General features: G+C 52.3%; 1 protein-coding gene and 1 long non-coding RNA gene across 10 annotated transcripts in view; one reads left to right on the top strand and one right to left on the bottom strand.

The window, feature by feature from the left end:
• Positions 1-595: 595 nt before the first annotated feature.
• Positions 596-17,651, bottom strand: Gm10804 (predicted gene 10804). Of its 2 annotated transcripts, NR_040532.1 has the most exons (5): positions 17,508-17,651; positions 14,607-14,654; positions 5,015-5,159; positions 3,108-3,258; positions 596-2,354 (listed from the first exon to the last, which is right to left on the bottom strand). It is a non-coding gene; the product is annotated as a predicted gene 10804 (long non-coding RNA). The 2 variants fall into 2 exon arrangements; NR_040533.1 differs by lacking the exons at positions 596-2,354; positions 3,108-3,258; positions 5,015-5,159 and adding an exon at positions 13,749-14,424.
• The window catches only part of Cd82 (CD82 antigen), a 43,849-nt gene continuing 25,208 nt past the window's right edge, over positions 7,520-26,160 (top strand). For 2 of the 8 annotated variants that reach the window (NM_001271431.1, NM_001136055.2), the window contains exon 1: positions 7,520-7,560. The gene's annotated coding sequence lies outside the window, so the exon portion shown is untranslated. Of the gene's footprint in view, positions 7,561-7,967; positions 8,141-8,618; positions 8,671-11,810; positions 11,866-17,797; positions 17,862-18,716; positions 18,804-26,160 lie in introns of those variants that run through there. The other 6 variants (NM_001271430.1, NM_007656.5, NM_001271432.1 and 3 more) reach the window with 5 other exon arrangements.

Raw genomic sequence — 26,160 nt, 5'->3', positions numbered from 1 at the left:
CTAGGCTCCTGATGCTCCGCGGGGTGCAGGATTCCCAAGACCCCTTCCTCCCTGCAGTTATAAAGTATCTTTGCCAGGAAGAAGAGACTCCAGTAGAGTTGCCTGTGTGTTAGGAGCTCCAGGAGGCAGCCTTCCTGAGACTCCGCCCCTTCTGGGAAGGGCTTCTGTTGCTGCTACAGCTGCCTGAGAGTCACTCGTGCTCTCTGGAGTAACTCCTGGCTGGATCTGTTTCTTTGGTTTGGTATTGTGTGTGCCTGCGCTGAGGTGAACAGATGTTTGCTCACATGTGCCCACAAAAAGCCACACAGCACGGGGCTCCTCTGTGTCAGCTTTGCTACCCCAGCAGCCCTCACAGGGAACGTGAGGGCCGTGGGTAGTGGCTTCCAGCGTGCTCTACTGGGTTCAAACCTTGTACTGCTCACGCAGAAGACCCCGGTTCAATTCCCAGCACCCACCCACGCTAACAGCTCACAACAGTCTAAAACTGAAGTTGAAGGGATCAGACACCCTCTTCTGGCTTCCTTGGGAGCCCACACACTCAACGGTATTCATACACACGCGCATACATTAAATAAGAATCATAGAAACAGATCTTGTTCAGGCATGGTGACACGCATCTTTAATCCCAGCACTCTGTCCATGTAGTGAGGTCTGTCTCAAAATAAATAAATGGATAAATACGTTTTAAAAGAAATAGAATAACATTTAGAAGCTAGACGTAGGTGGATTTCTGTGAGGCCAGTCTGCTTAACATAGTGAGTTCCAGGACAGCCGGAGAGACACAATAGAGAGAGCCGGTTTCAAGACAAACAAATAAGCAAACAAAAAGAATAAATAAACTCACAGCTACTAAGGTGTAGGTTCATGAAGGTTTGGAGTGCCTAGACCCCACCTTGGGGTCCAGCTGATGCCTGCGAAGGAAAAAAAAAAGCAGTTTTGACAGGAAACTGTGAATGAAGACATTGATGGACTAGTGACCCAGGTGCAGAGATCACCAAATAATGAATATGCTTCATGAAATGTAGAGTGTAGCATCCCGTTATTAAATCTGGCATCATCGTCCCCAGAGAGACCAGGGAGACTTCATGAAGCAACTGATGGGAACAGGTGCACTGTCCCACAGCCAAACGCTAGGCGGAGCTCGGGGGTCCTGCAGAAGAGGGGGAAGAAGGGCTGGAGTAGCCGCAGGGATCAAGGACATCACACAAAAGGGCCCACAGAATCAACTGACCAGGACTCACGGGGCTCAAAGAGATCAGGGAACCTGCAGGGGTCTGAGCTAGGTCTTGTCCTAAGAGTGGGAACAGGGGCTCTCTCTGGCTCTTCTGCCTGCCTTTGGGGCTCATTTCCTCCTACTGGGTGGCCTTGCCCAGCCTCGATGTGAGAATATGTGCCTGTCTTACTTACTGTAGCTTGTTGTGCATGTCTGGTTGATGCTCTGGAGTGGTGTGCTCTTTTCTGAGCAAAGGTGAAAGGAGAAGAGACTAGGGGGAGGGGACGAAGGGGAAACTGTGGTCAGGATGTAATATATGTGAGAAGAAGAAATTAAAAGGAAAAAATGGTAATATAAAGCTGGGAGTCAGGTGCTCCTCTGATTGGCTCTGGCTCATCTGCTCGGCTCAGGCGATCTTCTGGTCGGCTCGGGCCACTGGCTTCCACCCTGGCACAGACAGAAGGCAGGGCTGCTAGGTTCTGTTAACTGGTCACGTTTATAACCACGGTTGCCACCGTCACTTTCCTGGAAAGGCTAATAGCCACACACCTCAGGCCAAGGTGGGTGCTTTCCCCAGACCTTCAGACGTAGCAAGGGGCAGTGAGTAAAATCAGGTCTGGGTGGTCTTTGGTTAAATCACTGCTACTAGAATGCACCCAGGCTCTCCAGTGGAAACAAGTTTGTTGTCCTGGCTGTAACCCAGCCAGGACTGGTTTCGAGGTCAGTACATTATGGTTCCACAGCCCAAGAAAGTAAAGGTCCCAAGCAGGCCCAAAAGACTGGAGGCGATACTGATGAGAACTCATGGGCTCAGACATGGGGCAGGCACCGAGGTGCAATGGAGGTGTGCTCTGAGCTCTGGGGCCAGCATCCTTTATGACAGTTAGGTGCGGCTAGCAACCCCTGGGGAAGCTCTCTCATCTAGAGTGGACCTCTGGGGGAAGGGTGTTTGTTCTGTGCTGGGTGCGCAGAATCAGGTCTCTGGATATGGCTAATTCAAAGCTCTTCTTGGGGTGCGGTTTCCGTAGCTAAGGCTGGTAGAAATCATCTGTGAGGTGCTACAGAGTTGGTCATGTTGTCATCTTGATATCAGGGAAATGCTTTTCTGCACCTCTGTCCCCACACGTGGGAAGCAGGCATCCTAAGAATGAGCATTATTAGGGCGATTGAAAAAAAAAATCTGTTCACGTTCACAATGCCGAGGAAACAGGGCTGGCCAAGGGGCAGGAAGGGTTTCCTCTGTCTAGAAAATTCTAAAAGACTGTTTGTTCTTGCTCTAAAACAATTTCATTTAGATTCCCAGTTCTCGTCAAAGGGAATTCCACCCCATGTCTCTGAGGACCCCCAGGAAGCCTGCAGCAGTTTCTCAAGGCAGCTACCCTAGAACTCGGCCTTCTCAGAGGAGGCGCCACCATTTTCTCCTTTGAGCACAGTGTTCCTGCCTGATCTCCACTATGGAATGAGAAGGAAGACACAACCTGACTTCCAAGGCTGGATCAAGACATCGCAGCTTTAACATCACCCTCCAAGTGTTCGGAAACCAGAAGGCTTGCTATGAGAAAGCCAAACTGCCTGGAGGCCTCAGGGACAGGAAGGGAGGCCTGTGCTCGGCACTGTGACTGTCCCATCCCTTCCTCTCCCTCTCCTTCCTCTCTCCCTTCCTTCTTTCCTCTCTTCCCCTTCCCACCTTTCTTGACGCTGACCCTGACCTCAAACTCTCTCTTCCACCTCCTGAGTTCTGTGACTACAGGGAAGTGTACTGCTGTGGTTTGAATGAGCATGGCCCCCATAGGCTCATAGATTTAAATGCTCAGTCAACAGGGGTGGCTCCATTTAAGAGGGATTAGGAGGTATGGCTTTGTTGGGGAAAGTGTGTCTCCCTGGAGTGACTGACCTTTGATGTTTCAAAAATCCAAGCCAGTCCCAGTGTCTCTCCTGCTGTCCACGGATCCAGATACAGAACTCTCAGCTCCTTCTCCAGCATCCTGTCTGCCTGTGTGTCTTCATACTCAGTGCCATTTTGATAATGGACTAAACTTCTGAAACTGAAAGCAAGTTCCAAGTAAATGCTTTCCTAAGAGCTGCCATGGCTGTGGTGTCTCTTCACAGCAGTAGAACACTGACCAAGACAACACACTGTGCATTTCCTGCCCTGCACTGTGCTGTCCTGTGCTGGTGGAAACCCTGTCAAAAATCAACATCACCGGATGTGGTTTCGAAACAGAGTTTGTTATAAGTCTCCTGGCCTCAGGTATTGTGTTATAGTAATACAAAATGGGTGAATATAATAACAGTGAGAGAAAAATAATCTCTTCCTCTTGTATTTGAGCTGTGCAGAAGTTTGGGGGTCTTTAATGAATCCAGGCACAGATGAGAACCTGATACCCACACTCTTGTCCGTGACTTCAGACCATCTTGGGGACAGTGGACTCTTCTAAGGCCTGGAAACTCTTCTAAGGCCATACTTCTTTAAAAGTTTAGTCACCACCCCACACCCTCCAATTGGCCATTTGAGATCTTCTGCTAAGCTCTCTAGGCCTCCTTGGCTTTGCCTCTGGAATGGCCTAAGGATTTCACACCAGATGGGAGTCTCTCACTAGAAGGCTGTTTCTCTTCCTGGCAAAATGCCCCCAGGTAAGGCTGGAAGAAAGGGAGTCAACATTACTGGGACATCCATCCATTTTAGCTAATGAGTGGCTGGGTCTATATCTACCCAGGCCCCGCCCTTACAGTCCCAGATACTGTGCACAAGTTCTAAGGGACAAGGACACCGACTCAGATAAGAGTGGTAACTATGTCTACAGGATCATCTTGACCATGCCTCTGTGTAGAAACACGGGGAGTCTCTGTTCAGCTGGCCCAAATACAGCCTCAAGGGCAACCCAAGCCTCTTGGCTCCTCTATCCCTAGATAATTGGCTCTGTCACAGGTGTTCAACTTCTGGAGGCAGTAGCTGTGTGGAGCAATGAGCAGATGGGCTGGGGTATCCTCACGACTGAATCCTGTATTGTTGTGACACTGAGGACAGGAAGAGAAGCAGGTGGGTGGGCCCAGCTATGGACCCGAGCTGATCTCCTCACATGCTCTAACTCCTGCATGAAGCTGCAGAATCCAGGAAGTCCAAACTGGAGCATGGTCTTGCTGATGGATGGATGATGGTCAGGCAGGAGGATGAACCTTTTGTTGTCTGGTCTGTGACCTGCTCAGCATAAAAGGATGCTTATCGAAACTGTATTCTAAGCTTGGGTTTCTTGTGCTAAACGAGGCCTGCACACTAGGACCAGAACCCCAGGATGTCAGCGCCTTTGGAGAAAACCTCAGCAGGAGTGCAGCAGACAGTGCCTCTTGTGTGGCAGGAATTCCAGAAGCTGCACACCTACTTCCCTATTTCCCACAGGACACTCTAGACTGCCCCCATCTCCAGTCTAGAGTGGCCTTAACAAGAAAGGGTTGCCAACAGGATTTAAATAGGAGGGGCAAATTGGTAGTGGAGGAACTATCTGGGCTAGGGAGGGGCTGATGGGACCCAGGTCTTTGGCCTATTGTGTACCATTTTCCTCTCAGGTTGAAACAACCCATCTTTCAGGGAATCAAGTTAAACAGGAAGGCAAACAACTCAAAATAGCTTCAGGAAGTCCCTGAAACTGACCAGATTCACTAAGCCCCTTCCTCTCAGAGTAAGCAATAAAGCTGCAAAGAGTTTCAGACAAGTTAACTACAAAGGAGAAGAAGACTCAGACCAAGAAACAGGCTGAGATACCTGGAAGGGATTTAGACCAGCTAAATCACTTGGACACTCACCAACCTGCTGAGCTCGCTGAAGCTGTGTCTTGTGCTCAGGTTCCCAGAGATGTCACCTGTGTCTAGGTTGTGCTTTGGAGATTCATCGGTTCACCACGTTGGACTTGGGGCGTATCCATGCTTTGGTCTGTTGTGGATTCCCTACCTGGGGAGAATTGATGTGTATGTAGAATCCCTTCAGGACAAGTCTTGTCACACAAAGAGCCATCTGTGAGTCACCATCGCAAACATCCTAGCTTGGGGGTCAAGGAGGTCTCAGAGAAGGGTGGGGAGGAAGGTATTTTATGGCCACTTGGCAAAAGTTAGACAAGGTCAAGATCTAGCACCCAGGCCAGGACACCACAGCACCCTATTTTCTCACTATGGCTCTGGGTCTCGAGCATCCATAGTGTCAGGGAACAAGGTTAGATCTTGGCATCTTATGGAATAAATGACAAGCATCTGAGAAGGGCAGTTTATGTACCCTAAACTTAGCTGGAATTGCAAGCTGTCCTGAGCCTCCCAACTTAGGTCCTGGGAACAAACTCCGGGCCTCTGGAAGAACAACAAGTACTCCTGTCCCATGAGCCATCTCTCTAGCCTGTTTCCTAAGCTTAGTTTATAAATTGTTTGATTAATTCATTACCCGGGACCTATCGCTAAATGTGTGGTTGGAACCCTTGCTCACCCTGGCCCATCTGCTCTCTTTCCTTAACCCCACCTGATCGGAGAAAATTCTGGCGTAATTCATCACCCCTCAGCTCTACATTTCGGGCAACCCACCCAAGAGTGCCCCACCCAGGGGCTCAGCTTTTGACCATATATGGGCATGATCCCAGCTCCTAGCTGACGCATCGCATCGTCATCCCTCACCTAAGGCCTATAAAGCCCCTTGTGTGAGCCTTGCTTCGTGACTTCCCTGGTCCACTTCCTTGGGATAGGGTGAACCTGCCTAGGAGTAGCCTTTATCTATTTTAATCTGGTCTAACCTGGTCTAATCTGGCCTACATCGCACTGGTAGAAAACCCGTTTTCAAGGATGACCATGAATCCCCAATCTTCTTTCTCACCTTTACCTCCCAAGTGCAGGGACTTCCGTTTTTTTAGCATCATCCCAGACTTAGTCCCTCACTAGACTGAGCTCTTGGTAAATACAATTTCTTCTCATCTCCACACTCAGAAAGTTGGAGGAGCAGCAGCAGGAAATAGAGGACAACCTGGGCTACATGAGACCAAAAGTAAATAAAAAGTTATTTCCAATGGCCACTGTCACAATATTTTTGTTATTAATCCTTTTGTTTGTTTGTTCCCTTTTCATGCAGCCCAAGTTGGCTTCAAACTTGTTTAGCCAAGGTTGGCCTCAAACTCCTGATCCATCATGCCATGCTGTCTGTCTGTCTGTCTGTCTCTCATAAACCAATAATGTGTTTTTATTAGGTTAGGGTTTTGTTTGCTTTGGCTTTGGTTTTGTGGGTCCCTTCTTAAAGGCACTTACTTTGCCCTGGGTAACACAGATGCTAGGTCTACCTAGGCCCTGTGAGTGAGTCTCAGCCTACCCTATGCCCAACAGTGGCTCTCAACCACAAAGCTGACTCGGAATTACCTGGGACCCTTGTGAAAGCAAACCACCGCAGTTTCCCACCGAGTTGTTTCTGGGTGCCTCAAACCCCAAACATGAACCTAACAAGTTCCCAGGCAGCGATGGGGCTTCTAGGGTGAGAACAGCTTTGAGAACCACTGGGCAGCCTTGCATCCAGCGCCCCACTGGTAAAGCAAGCACATCCACACCCTCCCCTCAGAGGCTTGTACTGCTATGCCAGTGAGATGTGTTGCTAAAGAACTTCAGCAGTTCACAGGTTAATGGCCCTGCTTGTTAACCTGGTAACCTGCCTGAGGCAGATCCATGGTCTGTAGTGCATTGTGATGTGTCAGACATCTGGAGATCTTTGGCAGACCACTTTCTCAAAGAAGAAGCCAGCCATGGAGGTCTCAGGCCCTCTGCCCTCTCCTGCCACCCCTTCACCAGCCTGCTGTACCACAGCTGGCTGGCCTGGGCCACTTCTTCAAGGACCAAAATCCAGAAAAGCTAGGACAAGTATTAAGTATGATTCGAGACGTTGGAATGGTTCACGAACGACTCTGCTGTTAGACTCTAGCCCACGACTTCCCCTCTCTAAAGCTTGGGCTGTGCATCTGTAAAATGGGTGCAAATAATAAAATGGGTACAAATAAAGTAGCCCAGGAGTGGTAGGGACTGAAGAGCAGAGTTTTAACAGCTGTTGGCTTTCATCCTGTCTTTGAGCAAAAGTTCAACCACTGGTAGCTGTTAGTATTTTCAGAAAGTGCTTGGCTCCAGCCGCCTCCACACGGAGACCTGGTCTTGGAACGCGAACGCTCCCACGCCATTCCCGGGTTGCACCAGGATACGCCCGTCCTAGAATGCCAGCGTCGGGGCCCCAGGCTTATAGCCCTGAGCCAGGTTGCTAAGGGGAACAGGCTCGGGGCGGAGCAGAGAATCCCCCGGGAAGGGCGGAGCCGGGGAGTTGCCTCCCAGTTGGAGGCCTAAGGGTGAGCCCCTGGGGAAAGTGATGGACTCAAAGGGGTGAACAGGAGGGCTTCAGAGGACCGCCAGCGGCATAGTTGGGAAGTGGGAAGGATGGGGGAGACCATAGGGGGTGAGACTCCGCAAGGCTGGAAGAGACTGGAGCGGCAGACTTGGGGTCCCAGGTCGGCCTTATCCCCTGGAGGCCCAAAGCAGGCGGAGCAAGGCGCGTACGTGGCCTCGCCTCTAATCTGGAGCTGGAACCAGGCTGCAGGGCTGGGCAGAGCTGGAGGGTTGGCAAAGGGTAGCCAGCTCAGTGTTGTGCTAAGGGGTGTGGCCGTTTGATTGAACCGGGAGGCTGTGGTGGGCGGAGCCTGGTGCTACCTCCCGCAGGGCCCAGAGGGGAACTGTATAGGGGGCGTGTCAAGGGCGTGGTCTTGGGGGGCGTGGCGTGGCCTGACAAGGCCGTTGAGCTTCTGGACTGACTTCGGGAGGGGGTGGCGGGGGAAAACGGAGGGACAGAGCCAAGCTGCGCAGTCAGACTCGGGTTGGGGCGCCAGCTGAAGACGCGGGACTTAAAGCGCGTAGCCAGAACCCAGGCACCAGGTAAGAGAAGCCTGGGGGAGGGGACAGGATAATCGGAAGCAAACTTAGCTTTGTCCGGATTTCCTAGCAGGACCCATTCCGCCAAGCCCGTGGGGCCCGCTTGGCAACAGGTAACAGGCTGGAGCACTTAGTAGCTGAGAAGGGTCGTTCACCTCCGAGTCCCGAACTCCCTAGTTCTGGCTGCCCCACACACCAGCCCTGTGGCCCCGGGCCTGTCCCTGCCCCTAGTCCAGATCTCCTCCGGTTCCAGAAGGAGGAAGTTGATTGAGATGAGCTTCCGAGCGGAATGTGAGGGCTAACAGGTGACAGTCACAGTGGTGTGTGAGTACACTCGCTTTCAGATTGCGTAGCTAGACCTCAGCGACTTCCGCAAAATGTCACTGAGAGAAACGATTTAAGTTGCCCTGGGTTATTGGAAGGAACTCCAAATCCAAAGCAAGGCAGTTTCCGTTCTTTTCCTCCTTCCACGTTCTGAGCGCACCACTGAACTGGGTGGACTTAAGAGTGGAAACCTAGCCAAACTTTTCCAGGTGAGCTGGTTTGGAAGAGGAGCCTGGAGGGATAGCAGCAGAAGAAACTCTCTCTTGGGGTGCATAGGGAGAAGAAGGGGAAACCCTTCCAAACCTGCTCAGAATCTAGCCAAACCCAAGAGAGCTCCTTGCTGTGCCAGGGATTAGGTATTTGTGCAGAAGGGGCTCCACTTCTGATGGTGGGGTGTGTCCTGGGTCCTGGCTGTGCCAAGGATTTAGGCTTTGGGATTCAGCCTAATTGGATTCCACTCCCCTCCAAACCTTAGTTTCCTCATCTGTAACTTGGGGAGCAATGGCCAAACAGTAGTAGCAAGAATTAAGTGAAACTATGTGTACCATGCCTGACAGGCCATTGGGTGCCCAGAAGCCTCACTTCAAAGCTCCTGAGATGTCAGTGAGCAGGTGGTGTGCTGTCTTCCTTCTGGGAAATGAACCCATCTTTGGGGTTTGGCTTGGTTTGGAAGGCTTGTGGGTAACTGCAGCTGTCCCATCCCTGACCTCATCAGAGTCAGAAACTGACACCAGCCATCAACGTCATCTTGTTCTTTTGTGGGTCAGGAAATGTGTTACCTAGACAAAGGAGGGCCTGAGTCCCTAACATAGCTTGGAGATGATGGGTATTGAATTTAAACGACCCCCACCCCCTTGTAAAAAAAACTGCTTAATGAGTCCATGGGCCTAGCATTATCCTCATCCTGAGGTGCTATGAGGCTCCCCAACCCATCTCCCTCCTGGGGAAGTTTCTCTCACAGCTTGGGCTAGCTCAGGGGAAGTCCCAGTAGTCTATGAGGCTTTAGTGGCTGGTATGGGCTGTTTCACTGCAAGTTTACGGTAGGAAGGGCACATGGTCTGCATGAGCAGGGCTGGGCACAGAAGATATGGAAGGTGCCCCATGGGAAATCCTTGCATTTTGGTGGGAGATGAGCCCCTGCTGTAGAGTCAGCTGGAAAGTACTCTGGAAAGCCTGGCTGAAGGCCGCCGGACCACGTGGAAAAGACTGTGTGTGGTGGGGGGCACAGAATATGTGAGGAATCTCTGGGGAATCAGAGTGGGTAGCAGGGATGGGCTTTAGAGTTGAGCAGGACTTTCTGCCTGGACTCCCCAGCCCTGATTAATCTTTGGCCTGCTCCATGGCTGTCAGCCTTTCGGTGGCATTAGATGAGACTTTGCTGCAGTGAGGAGGGTGCACCCTCAGGAGAAGAAGACATTCAGCACCAACTGTGCCTGGTGTGTACAGCACCCTCCCACCACCACTCCCATTCTGTGACGTGAAATGCCAAGCAATGGCACAACGATGGCCCATACCCTTCGGTCACTCAGCGTCTGGAAAGGGGCTTGAGTCAGGGATGTGACAGAAGATATTTGAAGGAAGGATGAGAGGAACCTTTGGGGCCTTAAGGACCAGAAAGGTGGGCCAGAAGGTCTTTCGAACAGAGGGAGATGCTCAAAAGCAGGGTCAGCTTCTTAATGGAGATCTTGAGAAATGGCTGGGTTACTGGTCTAGCTCGGTGGTTCCTACAGTTGGCTGCAACTTTTTAATACAATTCCTCATGTCATGGTGACCCTCGACCATTAAATGATTTTTATTGCTACTTCATAGCTACACTTCTACTACTGTTAAGTGTAGTGTAAGTGTCTGTGTTTTCCAATGCCCATGGGCATCCTCTGTGAAAGGTCTTTTAACCCCAAAGGGGTCAAGCCTACAGGTTGAGAGCCACTGGTCTAGCTAAGGCTGGGCTCTCCAAGTATTAAAGTAGACACGGTAGGAAGGATAAACTCCAGAAGGGCTCAGAATGCCAGTGAGAAAAGCTTGGCCTTGTGTTTTGGGAAGTGAGGTGCCTAAAAAGGGCAGGGGAGTGGTCCAAAGCTTGACACTGCGTGTGCTAGATATGCAGGGGTAGAGGACCTGGGAAGTCTAAGGGACTTTTGGTGAGAGGAGGCCACAGGTTAGGAACTGCAGACAGCCCAAAGTGGTGGAATCCAGCTATGCCCTGCCCATGGGGCACAGTCAGGGCTCAGAAGGCGACCACACTAAGTGGGTGGTAGTCACAGGGAGGGTGAATGCTGTTAAGTGACAGGATGTGGCCTTCAAGAACACCCTATGTTCACCATGAAGGAGTGGAGTCTGGGACCAGTCAGGGAGCTTGTGCCAGTTAGCAGTGAGTGTCTGATCAGGATGGGAAGGAAAAGTACCCAGGCTTCCCTGTTCAGCGCAGAAAAGGCAGGAGTGAAGGGTCAGTCATTTGGGCACAAGATTCCCACAAGGGGTAGATTTTGGTTCCCCGAGGCTGCTCTGAAGTTTGACATGCAGGAGAGCCCCTTATTTTAGAAGTGGAAGTTCCCACTGGTTGGCAACTCCCTCCACCGTGGGGACCAATCCGTTTTCCCTAGAGGGCCAAACAGGGTCAGATCATCATACATTGGGTGGGGGGAGTGGCACCTGACCCGGCAGCATAAGCCCTGAGCATGGTTTTGGATTTAAAGGGTCTGAGGCCTGCTGGTTCTCCTAAACCTCTCCTGTCGAGAGGTTTAGCCTAGACCTCTGCTCTAAACCATTATGCCCACTTCCTCTGTGGGTTGTATCTGTGATATAATCAGTAGCATCAAACAGTCAGGACTTGGCTCTGCAAGAGGCCGCTGGCGGGAAGGGTGGGTAGACCCCAGGCTGCTCAGCCTGAACCCCTCTGTGGGACAGGATGGGGTTGTGACCTGTTTAATCTCAGCAGGAAAGAGCCAGCCTGGGTCTGAGAAGGCAGAAGGGAAAGCCCAGAAGTAAACAGGGCCCAGTGGTCAGGATATGTTTGTTCCTCTCCTCCCCTCAGCCACTGATGTTGTCTTACTGAGAAGAGTCAACCCCGAAGCCAGTGGCCTGCAGGGTCCAGCTGGGATTTGTCCAGTTGACTTACTCCTGACTCACTCCTGGGATTCCCCTGCGCCACAGTGTGTTTCCTGTTAGCAGATGACAGACACACAGGACAGACATGTAAAAGCAGCTGAGAGGATCAGAGGCCTGCGTTCTGGTCTTGTCACAAAGTCCAGCTCTGGTAGTTTGTCCACTGTGTGAACGTAGATAACTTCCCTCTTCTCTCTGGGAGTCCCTTCCTGGCTCTGCTGCTAACCAGCCTTTCCTTGGTGTTCAGGTGACACACACATGCACACCCAGAACTCAGCAGTGGACTGAGCAAGGCCCTCAGTGTGAGTAACTGTGCTCTTTCTTATTCTGTCCCTTTATTCTGCCTGGTGGAGCTTGAGCACATAGTATGGCACATGGCCCAGTACGTAGTATGGCATATAGCCCAACACTATACTCTAGAGTTTCATTTCCTAGCTCTGTAACTGTTTCTGAGACTGTGTGTGAATCGGGAAAATGATGTTGATGATCCAGCACAGTGCAGATGCTCAGTGGCTGAGAACTGTGGTTAGGGTCTGTATCTGGCTGGTTTGCTCCAGCTCTACCAGGGACATTTCCTCAGTGTGCCCTCTGCCCTGCCTTCTGTGCCCCTCCATTATTCATCCATGAGATGTCCACAACGCTAGTCATTTCTAAGTGCCAGGTGCTTCTGGGCTCTTCTACCTGGGTCCCCCCATGACTTAACTTCCTTTTGGTCCTGCTGGTTTGTGGTAAAAAGAGGCCTCTTGGGCAGGGACTACCTTGTCCATTTATGTGTCTGGGCCTACTGTGGACACTCACAAAATGAAGCTAACAGAATAAAGGGGTTTTGGGGAGCATTTCAGTTGGATTCAGCTCCCTGTGAGATCCTTAGTGACTCCTTTGAGAGACCACACATTGAGGAAGCAGGGCCTGGAACCTGCACCAGGAGGGAAGTAGACTGCCTGGACTTTCATGGTTTACCACACAGGGCTTCTGCTTCCCCATGAAGCCTGATCTTTACTCTACAGAGAGGGGAACGAGGACTTCCTACAGTCCCAGCCTAGTGAGGGACCTCTGTATCCCTCAGTGAACCCTCACTCAGCCGTAGACACTTTCCTGGAAGCAGCTGGCAGTTACTGTGTGTGTCTGGGCTAGGGGGAGGCAGAGGTGCCCTCCAGGATGCTTAAACCAGGCATTATCCACAGGCCACCGGGGCAGTTTGGAAAGTGCTACCCCCCGAATTGTTGGCCTGTGCTGCAGCTTCTGTGTCTTTGGGCCCTAGCCCAACTCTCCTTGTTAAGCTTGGAGTCCCGCCATGGAGCAGCTCTGAGTTCTGAGCCTGCAGTCTCTGGACAGGGTGCTGGCGGGTGGACCTTTGGGCCTAGGTTTAGATCCTAGCTCTGCTATGGAACTCTTGAGGAACCTGGGCAGGGAGAAGACCTCTGGCTGATTTCTTTACTTCAGGCAGCACATGCTCTGGAAGCTTCCCAAGCCCCTAGGGGAGTGCAGGGACCCCAGGCCAGGTCAGAGACTGTGTATGTAAACCTCCCCAGCATGCTTGCCACTGCCGCTGCTTACCAGCTAAATGCCACGCTGGACAAGCATCTATAGCCCCTAGTGCCAGTGTCAGTTCCTGTGAGGGGGACACAGTGTGTCCATTATTTTCTCATTGCAAAGGCAGAATACATGATAAGCAGCAGTGTGTGTGTGTGTGTGTGTGTGTGTGTGTGTGTGTGTGTGTGTGTGTTTTGGGGGGGTGTATTTTGGCTCACAGTTTGAAGGGGCACAGCCTGCCATGGTGGGGGCCACTGTGAGGACAGAAGCTTAAGGTGGCTGGTTACATTATATGTATAGTTGGGAATCAGAGAGAGGATTGCTTGTGCGCAGCTAGCTTTCTCCTTTCCTACAGTGATACCCCAGGCCATCTATTGGTGCTGCCTACTGGGTGCATTTTCTCCCTTTGATTGGCCTAGTCTAGATAATGCCTCACAGGTTCACCCAGAGGCTGGTCTCCTAGGTGACCTAGATCATGTCCCATTGGCAGCTAGGATTCACCATCCCACAAATAGGCGTTCCACATCTGCAGTCAGTGAGCTGTAAACCCAGTGTGTTTGGAGGAAACTGTCATGTGGGAAGGCTTTGTGGAGCTGTCATTAGTTCCTAATGACACAGAGTGACAACTAGAAATGACAAAGAATACCGGAAATACTTAGATAGTTCATACATTACACTGCTGTTCGTAAGGGACTCTGGGCTGTCATCCCCAGGTTTGACATCCTTTCTAGGCACTAAGGGACCGCGGTGCTGTTTGACAATGACATAGGCGCTCATGTTTGTGAAAGACTCTGACTGTCCTGGGCACCTGTATACGTGCAGTCTGCATCCGAGCTGCTTCTGGGCAATGTTGTTGACAAGAAACAGCTTTAAGTCCCTGGGAGACTGGAGCCTTGAGGCTGCTTTGAACCTCAAGTCTAGGCATCTGGGTTCATACTTCAGCTTGTCCTTCAGACCTGTTGTGAAACCTCAGACGGTCACAGCCCTCCCCAGACTGAAGAGCTGTAACTGTTATCCTGCAGCTGCTGTGTGTGGCTTTGTCATCCAGGCACATGGGCGGATCAGGGCTTTTCCCAAGGAGAGGACATCTGGGTGCTGGCCTTACCCCATATCAAACCAGCCCAGGAGGAAGGTGGGGATTGCCAGTTCCCAGCAGCTGCCAGGAGGCTCTGCAGGCACGGAATGGCAGGAGCTGCTCTCTGTGACTCCTCACCAAGACTCCAGTGCAGATACACACTGTTTAAATATGTTCAGTAGGATCCAGAGGTGGCTCAGCCTGTAAGGGCGCTCACTTCTAAGCTTCGCGATATGAGTTCAAGGCCCAGGAACTACATGGTAGAAGGACACACAGTGGGTGGGCGGGTGGATGGATGGATGGATGGATTGATGTAACAATAATAAGAAGATACCACCAACCAGGGCCTAGAGAGCCGGCTCTGCAGTTAGGAGCACCCACTCCTCTCTCAGAGGACCTAGGTTTGGTTTCCAGAACCCACAAGGTAGATTGTACCTGTCTGTAACTCCAGTTCCAAGGGGTTCTGACATTGTCTTCTGGCTCCTGTGGGCATCAAACAACACACAGTACATTTCTATGCATAGAGGCAAAACGTTCAAACACATAAATAACTAAATAGATTCCCCAAGTAAGTAGATATGTGCATTACTATAATCAAATGTGCAGATAAGAGACATTTTTTTGCCTTTTAAAGTTTTATTTTTCTGAACCTTATGCCAGAAGCCCAAATTATTTTGATATTTAATTTGAAAAGGGAGCACACTCACACACAATGTTATAAAAGGAACATATTTGAAGAAAAATGCATTATGTGAACTTGAAGTCACATTGAGTTTTTGGTTGTTAATCAATCCTATGCTTTCAGAGGAAGGGTGGAGTGTTGGTTTGAAGTCCATATCAGCTTGTCAAGGCCCAGGAGACTCCCTGGGAGTGCCTAGGTCACAGCCCGCTTGGGCAGCCAACACCAGATATGTGACAGTGTCTTAGGTAGCATAGGTGTGACCCATCAAGGAGTTAGGTGCAGTTCCTGGAGCTTGTCATGGTCATCAGGGCAGCTTAACTGCCTGTCTAAGCCTCAACACGCTCACTTGTGGAATGGGGATGGGACTGATAAAGCTTACACCAGAGCATCAGGTGAGGGCCCAGTGAGCTTCACAGGTGTGCAAGCCTGTGGCAGGACTAGCTTCAGAACTGGGCAAGGGCCTTGCACACTGTCTGTTATGGAATTGCTGGAGTCACTTGTTTGAACACAGATGGCATTTGGCCAGATCCTGCCTGACTGCAGGACCAGGTGGTAAGAGCTGACAACAGCTGGATGGCAGCTTTCTGCAGGCAGCCTGGCTCTGCACCAGGTGGAGCCTGGCCTAGCAAGCCTAGTGTGACTCCTAGAGGAGCCCATCAGATAAGTGACCCTTGGATCTGGGGCAGGGAGTGAAGAAGAGTGGGGGTGGGGGCAAGGCTGAAAGTGTGTACTCAATAGAGGTCCCTCCACAGTGAAACAAGTGGAGAGAAGAGTATGTGTTCCCACACACGTGCATGCACAGCCCTTCAAAACAATCCCTGGTGTGTAGTAAGCACTTGGTGCGTACATATCCACCACGTGTTGATAGCAACAACAGTTAGCAGTTGCACATGTACGGGGAGCAAAACCTCTCCCGCTGGCTGTCTCGGGAGATGGATTATTAGTGTGCCTGCAGGGAGACGGATGAGGCGTCACTATAGAGGACAGAGAAACACGGCAGACTCATTGGAAGAGCAGGTCTTTGAAGTCATAGAACGAGTGAGTAGGTGTTTAGGCCTTGAGTCATGCTCTGTCATGTAGACAGTCTTCCTCTCTGAACCCTGGCCTCTAGGCGTGTGTGTGTGTGTGTGTGTGTGTGTGTGTGTGTGTGTGCACGTGCACACTAGCCAGGGCAAGGCGGATGTGTGTTCTGCTCTAATCTGTCCAAAAGATCCCCAAGCCCAGTTTCTGTGGTGAACCATCACTGGCAGAGTAGAGCAGCAGACCCATTTTTTTTGCCAGGAAGCAGTATCCCATGGTGCCTTGTTCTTTGCTTTGTGTACATTGTAAGCAGTAAGCAGAGAACTACTAGGGGCTCCCCTTACTGTGAGTCTTCCAGACCCTAGAACTCCACACGTTAGCCAGACTGATTGATTGATTGATTGGTTGGGTTGTTTGTTTGTTTGTTTGTTTTTGAGACAGGGTCTCTCTCTACACAGCTCTGGCTGTCTTGGATTACTGTGTAGACAGGGCTGGTCTCAGACTTACAGAGATCCACCTGCCTTGGCCTCTCACACCCAGCCTGCCTTCTAGCACTTTCTTAGCCTTGGCTTCCACGTGGGCCAAGTGAAGACATGCCCAGTGGCAGGAAGAGCCCACCCTCATGAAGCCAGCAGCTAGTAAGTGTGGTGATAGTGGCAAATGAGAGCTGAGCCCGGCAGCCCTGAGCTGGAGGGTGGGTACTTGCTAGGGCTGCTGGAAGTGGCAAGGGTCAGCTGGGGATTTGAACCTCTGTGGACTCAGTCAGTGTTTAGATTGAGTAAGCCCAGCCTGGACTCAGCTGTGACCCCAGTAATTATTCTAACATTAAAAAGGGGTGGGGGTGATTGCCTAGACTTAAAAACCAAAGCAAATCAGCCTCCTGGGCTGAGGAGATGGCTCAGTGGAGAACGCATGGGCCCTGTACGAGTGAGGATTCCCAGGACCCATATGAAAACCAGGCAGGTATGGCAGCTGCCTATAACCATAGCACTTGGAGGCAGAGACAGCGTCCCTGGGGTGAGCTGTCTGCGTAGACTTAGACTAGCTGGACAGGAGGAGTTCCAGGCTCAGCGAGAAACCGGCTCAGTAAATAGAGAGTGACTCCAGAAAGACACCGGACTTCAGCTGCAGGCTTCCACACGTGTGCCCATAACCATGTGAACACACATACACACAGGCACAACATATACACCTATACGTCCCCAAAACAACAGTGGCAAAAACAAAACAAAACAAAAAACAAACAACCCAAAAACTTTGTTTCCATCCGAACCAAATGGAAAACTTTTCTAATTACTGAAGAGTGGTTTTGTGGAAAAAGATGGCAGTGCACAGAACCATATGCTTAAAGGAAATAATTACTCAGAGATAACCACTATGAACAATCTGGTGTTTCGGCTTTTAAAAACAAACCATAAAAGAAGTGTTTACACCCTCAGATTGGTGTTGTGCCATCAGACTGGCTTCCTGTGAGCCTGGACCCCTGCTTCCTGAGGCTGAGACGAGGCTTGCCATAGCTTGGCTTCCAGCTCTGGGAAGTGAGGAGACACTTTCCTTCCCTGCTGAGCCCCTGCCTGCCCCAGTTGAATATTTCATAATGACCTCAGAGGCTGAAGTAGTCACCTCGCCCTTACCTGCGTTCTGCTCTCAGCCCTTCTGACCACCACAGAGACAGTAGTGAAATCCTCCAGGTGGCTTTTGGGCCTGGTGGTCTCTGGATTCAAGGTCGCAGGAAGGGCAGTGTGTGGCGGTGAGTTTGTTGTGTTTGGAAAAGAGAGTCTAAGACCACAAGAGGCAGGCAGGTCTCTCTTCGGTGTGACTTTGGACCCCCACCCCCCATGGAGCCTGTGGTATCATTAACTAGTCATGGGATCACTTTACTATTTAATGCCCTGTCCCTGTGGCAACTCTTCCTGCCTGTCTCCTTCTGGGAACAAGGGCTCTGAGAAGTGGGTCCTTGGCAGGACGTAGTTCTCACAGCATGACTGGTATGCATGCCAGTCATTGGGAGGTTTGAGAGAGCTTTACTCCAGGGTTTCTGGTGGCTGAGAAGGGGGCAGGGGACATGGACTGTGAGTGTACATTGTATTTTTTATTACATCTTTATCATTTGTGTGTTAGTATATGCATGAGGGCTGGGTCGGAGGGTACATTGTGGGAATCCTTTGTCTCCTTCCAGCACATGGAGCCTGGCTGCATGGCAGTCATGGCTGACCCTTATCACTTGCTGGGCAGAGAGTGTGCATTTCTGGCTTTTCCCCCCACTTTTCACACTGGAGATTGAACCCAGACACTTGCACACACCCAACAAGTGTGCTGGCACCTGTCGGACACATTCCTGACACCCTGTCCACCCAGGAGATCAAGCAGGGCAGCCCTCGGTGAAGCCAGCTGTAGTGGAAAGGAGGCAGGGCTATGCCCGGTTTAATAAAAGCCCACCCAGTGACACCTAATGACTGCCCCTCCCATCCCATATAGACACCGTGCGAGTGGGGAATTTTATACACAGGAGAGCCCTCATTTTACAGAATGGAGAAGTGAGGCTTTGGCACAGGCCCTCTCCCCTCAGCCACAGAGAGCCCAGTGCTCAGCACTGAGCTGGTGGGGTCCCTGTGTGAGGACACAAGCCAGCTGAAGACTGGCTTACAGCACCCTTTAGCCCCTGTCATCCCCCTCACCTCACCTGCCTTCTGGGTAGGGAAGCTGCCATACCCTCCCCAGCACTGCCTACCCAGGGAGGTCCCCAGGGATGCCTGGACAAGTCTCCCGGAGTCTTCCCGCTGTTCCTAAGGCAGGGCCCTGTTCAGTAATGTGATCTGAGTCCATGTCTCTTGTTTCCCCAGCCAGTAAGTGCTCCCGGAAGCCAGAAACTTTCCCTCAGCTGGGCTCTGCCAGTCACGTGCAGCAGAAGGGGGATGCTTTGGGCTTCTGTAAGCATCTGGTGTGAGCTAGGCCTGCCTGGGGCTGGTTTTAGGAAATTCTTGTACCAGGTCAGCCTCCCAGGTAGAGGTCATCAGTGCCCATTTCTCCAAAAAGAAACTGAGGGAGAAGAGTGGGAGGGCCTGCTCAGGTGACCAACTGGAGAGGGTGGGGCGGCCCACACTTCCCTTGGGGTGCCCACTCCTTTCTTATAATGACACCCTGTGCATTATAGCTGCTGACCACAGATAGTTTCTCACACACTCCCTCAGGCTCCCTGGGAGCCTGGCAGAGAGGTGAGGTGTTACATAGTTCTCACAGTGACAGGGTGCTAAGCCAGCTGCCCACATACCCCAGAGTCTTGGCTGTGCTGTCAACCCCATTTGGTACCTGTCCTCCCCCCTAACGCCCCCCACTGGCTCCTGAAGAAGGGAGGACTCTGGGCCTGGATGTGAGGGAGCTAATACCCCATGAATAACCAGGCTAGGATCTTCACTTGGTGTGGAGCCCATATGGTGGGAAGGTCCAGGCTGTCTCCAGCCCTGCCATGGGAGAAACAGGGTGGGGGCGGGGGAGGGGTGGGATTCTGGGCACCCTCTACCCCTGGCTTTTCCTAGAACCTGGGTGTCCTGTGAACAGGATTTTGCAGACTTTTCACACATCAGGGTTTGGGGCCTACTGCTCTGCCTGAATGTCTGCCATTTCTTGTCCTCCTCCTTCTAGGCCACTGGAGGAAAACTTGTTCCTCGGACCAGGCAGCTGGTCCGACTGGTTTCTGTTCCTCCTCCCTAGGGCCCTGGAAGCCGAGTAGAGGAGAGTCCACAGCTTAGGACCTGGTTTTGTTATAATGCCCCCGCTCTAGGCTGACAACTGAATTTCTTCTCCTCGCTGGGCATGGTGGCATAAGCTTCTAATCTCGAGTGTGTGTAGCTGGTGACAAGGCTAGCCCGGCTACTTGGTGGCCTAAGTGGCCTCTCCAGCCAGGCCTGAGCACAGCATTAGAGCAGATGTTGGGCCAGGGCCTGGGGCTCAGAGTGTTTGGTTGGGTCTTTGTGCTTCAGACTTGTGACTCTCAAGTCTTAACCTTGAGCGATCGCTTATCTTTCAAGGAAGAGGATGTTTTCCCACAGTGACTTGCAGGCCCCTGGTGGGTGGTGAATACTAACCACCCCTGAGTTGTCCAGGCTCTCTGGAAGCACCAGTGGCTCCCCACCCTGCATCTACCCTAGGATAGGATGTTCTTCCCTGGTGCTGGGGCCAGGACAGGGACAGAAGGACAAGGTGAACGCTAGCACTACAGCTGTGTGTAGGCATTGCCAGTTCTAACCTGGGAGTTAGGTAGGTTGAGTCCTGACCTCCCAGGCCTCAGTTTCCAGACCTGAGTGGGGGGGGTTCTCAGGCTGACAGGATGCGTTCTTGTCCATGCTAGTCAGTAGCATCCTGGTCCCTTTGCTGCCCAGACTTTGTTACCGCAGGAGTGAGCACAGCCACCCTGGCAGCACAGGGCCTAGCTACACAGCCGGGACCTACCAGCTTCACCCTCACACTACCTCAAGCCTTGCCAGCATCTGCATCTCAGAGGCCTGGCCTGCCCTCCACCAGGGGTGGGAGAGAAGCGGTGGTCTTGTGAGGACAGAGGAAGCCACCAGGCACCAGTGTGAGGGTGGAGGGCCCAGACTCCCCCCCCCTCGCCCCAGCTTCAGGAGTTTGGTAGGAGGTGTCACACACTGGTAAGTTGAGGTTTGGGACCACAGTAATGAAGGGAAGAGCTGGTCCAGCTGGTTTCTGGTCTTTTCTTCCTCTCTGGAGTCCTGACCACAGGCTCTGTGGGACTTGGTGTTTCTGTGGCTTTCCTGCTGTCTGGCTGACACGGGGCTCCTTCACCCAGACAGGAACATGGCACAAGCTTTGTAATCTGGAAGGCTTGTAATCTGGAAGCACAGCATCTGTAAGGCTGAGACAGGAGGATTGCCACAAGTCTGAGGCTAGCCTTGGCCATCTAACAAGACCCTGTCTTAACTTCCTGACCCCTCCCCCAACATTTCCTTCTCATTGCTTGTTTCTCCTTACTTTGGATGTGGTAGGTGGTCCCCTCCTGTCTGGTGATAAGGTCTCGCCAAGAGGATTTCTCAGGAGTCTGGAGTTGGTACAGCCTGGATACGGGAGAACAAACTGGGGTGCAGGTAGAGCAGAGGAAAGGCAGAGGCCTTAGGAGCCCAAGGGGACACAGGCCCCTTGACACATGTCACAAGCAGAAATTCAAGGCCTGGGGTCTGACTCCTGGTAGATCAACTGGGCCTGGGGTTGGATACCTGCAGGGACCAGAGAGTACCTGAAGTCTGATAGAGGAGGCTCTTGTCACCTTGATGTCTTCTCCCCCCTCCCTCTTCCTCCCCACTCTCCCCTCCTCACACCTCTCCCTCGTTTCCCCTCATTTTCCCTGTTAGTCCCCAGTGGTGACTCCTCTGTACCTGTGTGAGCAGAGTGTCTGTGCCCAGCTCTCCTGGCTAACCCTACAGCCACCCTTGCTAAGTCTCGTGGCCTTAGCACCTCAGCCATCCCACAGAGCCCAGAAGCCCTAGGGGGTCCCAGTGGGGAAGTGCAGAAAGCTCTAGCTTCCTCAGAGGATGTGTTTGTGCCTTAACAGCTGATTGCTTGTGCTGTGTCAGTTGTCACTGCTTGCTGGCAGCTGGGGGAGGGGATACAGCCCTCACCCAGGTCTCAGATGTCTAGGGCCACCGCCTGGTGCCCACCCCACAGAGAACTGACGTGGCTGGTGTCTGAGGTATGTGCTGGGTGAGGTGGCTGTTGACCCACGCGTTCACAGGCTTGTTTGGGGTTGCCAGGGAGGTGGCCCCAGAGGCAAGGAGTGGAGGAGGCTCAAAGGACCATAGGCAGGTGTGCACTAGCTTCAGGGGGTAGGGGGAGGTGAGCGGGCTTCATCCTCTCCTCTTCTCCCAACCTGGGCTAGTGCTTGGAGCTAGATGTCAGGAAGATCCTCTCTAAGTAGTACATCTGCCTTCACCCCAGCTCCCTGTGTGTGATGCTGTGTCCCCACCCAACAGGCCAAACACCTCTTAAAGGGAGGGGAAGCAGGTAATCAGGGCCATTTCCAGGGGTGGAAGCAGAGACTCAGGAAAGTAAGTCATGGGGGCTGGGGCTGTGGCTCAGTTGTGGCATAGTGTGCACAGAGTCTTGGTAGGGTCTCTAACACCAGGGATGCCAGGTGTGGTAGCACCAGCCTGAAATCCCAGCACACAGAAGATGAAGGATCAAGTTCAAGGTCATCCCTGGCTACAGAGTAAGTTTGAAGATAGCAGGGCTCAGATCATGAGAACCTGTTGAGGTTTGTTTGTTTGTTTGCTTTTGTTTCTTTTTGTTTTGTTTTTTAAACAGACAGCATTTGGGAAGTGCAAAAGGAGCAGGTTTGAGCCTATCTGAACCCTTGTGGAGGTGGCAGGGCTGCGCCGGAGGGATCTGGGAGGGCTGCCTGCAAGAAGTGGCCTTGCAGCTGTACCTCCCCTCCCACCTAAGCTCAGCCTGGGGAGGGGACAGTGGAGCTGCCTGAGCCTGCTGGCTGTTGCCATGTGGGATCCCTGATTACAGTCCCCTCCCTCCCCCTAATCACCCACTCAGGGCCCACACCCGGTTTCTGTCTTAGGAACCCTGGCCCAGCGAGTTTGCCAGCCATATGCATGGGTGGGTGAGTCTCCTCCCCAGCCTTCAGTATCCGTTGTATCATCCACTGCTGGTTAGGTTTTGTGCCAGGGCTACAGCCCTAGCTAGACTTGGCCTTGGTTGGATTATCTTATTGTGAAAAAACAGTTTCTGCTGGCCATGAAGCATGGCTGTTAGCACAGGGGGTCTGGATCAGCCCTTGGGGTACAGTCTGCCAGCTGTGTCATGGGAGGGGGGGCAGCACGTGTCTCCACCAAGGATAACTGCAGATGCTCCACCTGTGGTCAGTTAGTACTGTAGACTGTGTTTCCACAGCCAGCTGTCCCTCAGAGGGAACAGGGCTGCTGGGACAAAGGCACAGCCTGTTACTTAATGGTTCATTGTCTTGTGAGCTCCTGGGGGCAAGGAGGGTTCCACCCATCTGTGTCCTGTGTCCAGCTTGAGGCTAGCCCATGGTGGGGTCTTGGTAGACTCCAGGGGCTCAGGATGGAAGTCACTTGGGGTTCACTGCCTTTGGGCCCCTGAGCCTTTCACCTCTGAGCCTTATGCTGGGGTTTTAGCAAGCCCTGTGTGTAATGTGTTGGGGGCAGGGCAGGCAGGGCTGTGCCATTGCCCCTGAAGATACTGGGCACCTTTCCCATCTGCTCAGAGTCTAGGGGCTCAGGGGCCGCTTACCCCTGCCATCCTGACTCCCCATCATAAAGTGTGCAGGACCTTGGGCTGCAGAGTCAGAGTCTTGAGGGCACACCAGAGCTAGGCCACTATCCCTGTGTGAGCAGGGCAAGTGCTGCCTGCCTCCCTCCTGAGCCCGCATCGTCCTGCTTAGGTTTAGGGGCTGGATTAAGGGGTTGGGCAGCGAGCACATTCCCTTTGTCCCTCATGCTGCTCTTTGCCAGACTCCATTCCAAGGACTTAGTGACCATGACCTTTCTGGGCCCGTCTACAGGAACCCCAGGCCTGTTCCACCTCTCAAGGAACCAAGGGATCTCCTAGAGTGTCAGCAATTCAGGACTGGCTTCTTCCTGGACATCCGTGATAGTCCACTTTACAGAGAGCACTAAGGCCCAGAGCAGGCAAGCTGTGTGCCAAAGGTCACACAGCTCTGAGTAGTGAGACTACAATTAAGCCTCTCTCAATTCAGAATCTACGCTGTGACCTGGTTTACTGGGGTGAGGAGAGGTTCTTAAAACCTGCTTCCTGAGACGTCTCCTGGGAGTCTAGGTCCTGACATGAGGCCCCAGAGTCTGCGACTTCTGAATAGCTGATCCTCGAGTCTCTTAAGCGTCCCTCAGACTTACAGCGTCTTATCTGATTTTCCACTTAAGCTACAGTTAGGTTGAGATGGAGCAGAGTCCTGGGCTGGACGTTTGAGGCCAAGCCTAGCAGTTTGCACATCCCAGTGTGATGGACAAATGTGAACGCGTCACCCCCATTCTTAAGGGTCTGAAGCCACCCAGAGCACTGGCCACTTTAGCCAGCCCCAGCCCCAGCCCCAGCCCCAGCATACACCTCAACATTCACAACACCTGGGCCTCAGGCTCTTCACTGGGAGATGGAGACCGAGGTAGGATGTCTGGGGTGTCCCTAGCACAGTGCATCTGAGTGTGAGAGCTGCAGAAGGCTGGGAGCTCAGGGGCCATAGCTCAGCTTCCCGTCTGGTACTTCTTACGAGGCAGCCTCTTGTTCAGTCAGTGGCCCTCCAGTGATGCCTCTTGGGCTTCAGAGCAAAATGCAAGAAGGGAAACCTATCTAAGCCACATCGGCTAAATTAAAGGGATTGAAGGGAGATCCTGGCCAGGACCAGAGGATCTGGTCTCCTTCCCTGACAGGAAGCCAAGAGTCACATCTTGGGAGCTGGGTCAGGACAAAAAGGGTCTAGTGAGGAAGTCTGGTGAGGAAGATTGGGTGGGTAGCCTCCACTAAGGTGTTGCTTAGCATGAGGTAAGGAAAGAGTGCTGGTTATTTACTGGATTGGTTTTAGGCAAGTCACTGAACCTCTGAGCCTCAGTTTTTTCATCTGCTCAATGGGGACAGTGCTTTATCTAGGAGCTTGTTTAAGAGTCTCAATGAGAAGAGAAATTTTGTGGGTGATGCAAGGTGATAGGCTAAAGCTTGTCACCTCCTAGCTACAGTGTTGAGGGGCCAGAGAGTGGGAACCTGTCGATCCAGCTCATGGGGTCATGTGACTGGGCTTTGAACTCCTGTGACTAAACATGTGGGATGCTAGAGTGGGGCAGCAGCTTGTGTTCAGGCTCTGGCTGTGTCTTCTTGGTCCTCCAGCAGTTCAATGGACAGGCTCCCACCAGCCCTGCTGTGTTGGAGGTGAGGCCTGTAGGGGCTCAGGGACATTAGCTAACTCTCTTGCTCAAGGTCACACCACAGCTAGAAGCAGAGCAGGACTCCCAAGAGGTCTCCCAGGGAACCTTGAACTCCCAGGCTGCTCCATGGCCCCACGCTTCTCCTGTTGCCAGGGGAACGTGTGTTTGTTTGCTTGTTTTTCCCTCTCTTATTTTAACAACAGTAACAACAAACCGAAAGTACAAGCCGAGATTGAAAATAAGATAGTGTGAGGTCAAGAATCCAGCAGTCCCCAAGTCAGCTGTCACAGAAGGTTACAACACAGGAGAGTACAAGCAGCCACCATGACCAGCCTCCTTTTATGGATGTTCAGGGCAAAGTCCAGAAGCTGGAGATCTGTGTCATACGCCAGCCTGTTGGACCAGGCTGGGCCAGGTGGTCTCCAGAGCCTTGAAGTTCTCTCTCCACATCCTGCCATGTGTGACAGGCCACTCTTACCTGCCATGGCTGCCAGACTTCCCAGCCTCCAGGTGCCTCCTGCCTCAAGGTGACACTCATGGCCTGGCCTCATTGACAGAGGTGCCCCTCCCCAGAGGCCAGCCTTTCCCCCATCACCTTGCTTCAGTGTAGGCCAGGACCACTGGGCAAAATCCTGCCAGGTGTCAGGCACCTCACCTAGCTCCTTCCTGGGAACCCACTAGTCGGCTAATTTCACAGGGAAAGCTACAGCAGAAGCAAGGCATGGCTCCAGGCTACATAGCTGGCCGGAGGTGGTCCATGCGGCCTATTCAGGTGTAGACTTGTGTTTGTATGGTTGCCTCTTACTCTGTCTGGCCTCTCTGAAGACAGTGATCTCTCAGGTGACTCTCATGACAGTGCTCTGGGGTAGGTAACAGGAGGGGAGTGAACTTCGGGAAGGGTATGGAATAGTCAAGGAGTGGGAGGACCACATGACACCGGTTTCTGGTCACCTGCTCCTGTCTGAGCACGGAGGCACTGGGAAGTCAGGGCTGAATCACAAGCTGCAGAGCATCTGTGCTGGCCCCTGGCGCACATCTCAGCATGTTCCATCCCCAGAGCCTAAAACCCTAGTTCCTGGCTTCCCTCTGAGCAGTCATCAGGACCTCTGGCTTGTGCCAATCCTAGCTAGCTTTAGTGATGTCATTTCTGGTGTTCAGTGGCTTCCTCTGCAGAACCAGTGTCTCTCTAAGGGACCTTCCTGAGCTCTGCAGACACCCAGCTCTTACCTCGTTCTCACGATCATGTGCCACGAGCTCACTCGTCCTGGGCATTTTTAGAGTCATGGGCAGAAAATGTTAAGTTCAGGATAACCCTGAAAGACCCTGCGTTTTAGGGAGGATGTGGAGGGGAGGGTGTGGAGGGGAAGCTGCG

This window comes from Mus musculus, chromosome 2 (assembly GCF_000001635.26).
Source record: "Mus musculus strain C57BL/6J chromosome 2, GRCm38.p6 C57BL/6J".
In the NCBI taxonomy this organism is placed as follows: Eukaryota; Metazoa; Chordata; class Mammalia; order Rodentia; family Muridae; genus Mus; species Mus musculus.
This window is presented reverse-complemented; position numbering and strand designations above follow the sequence as displayed.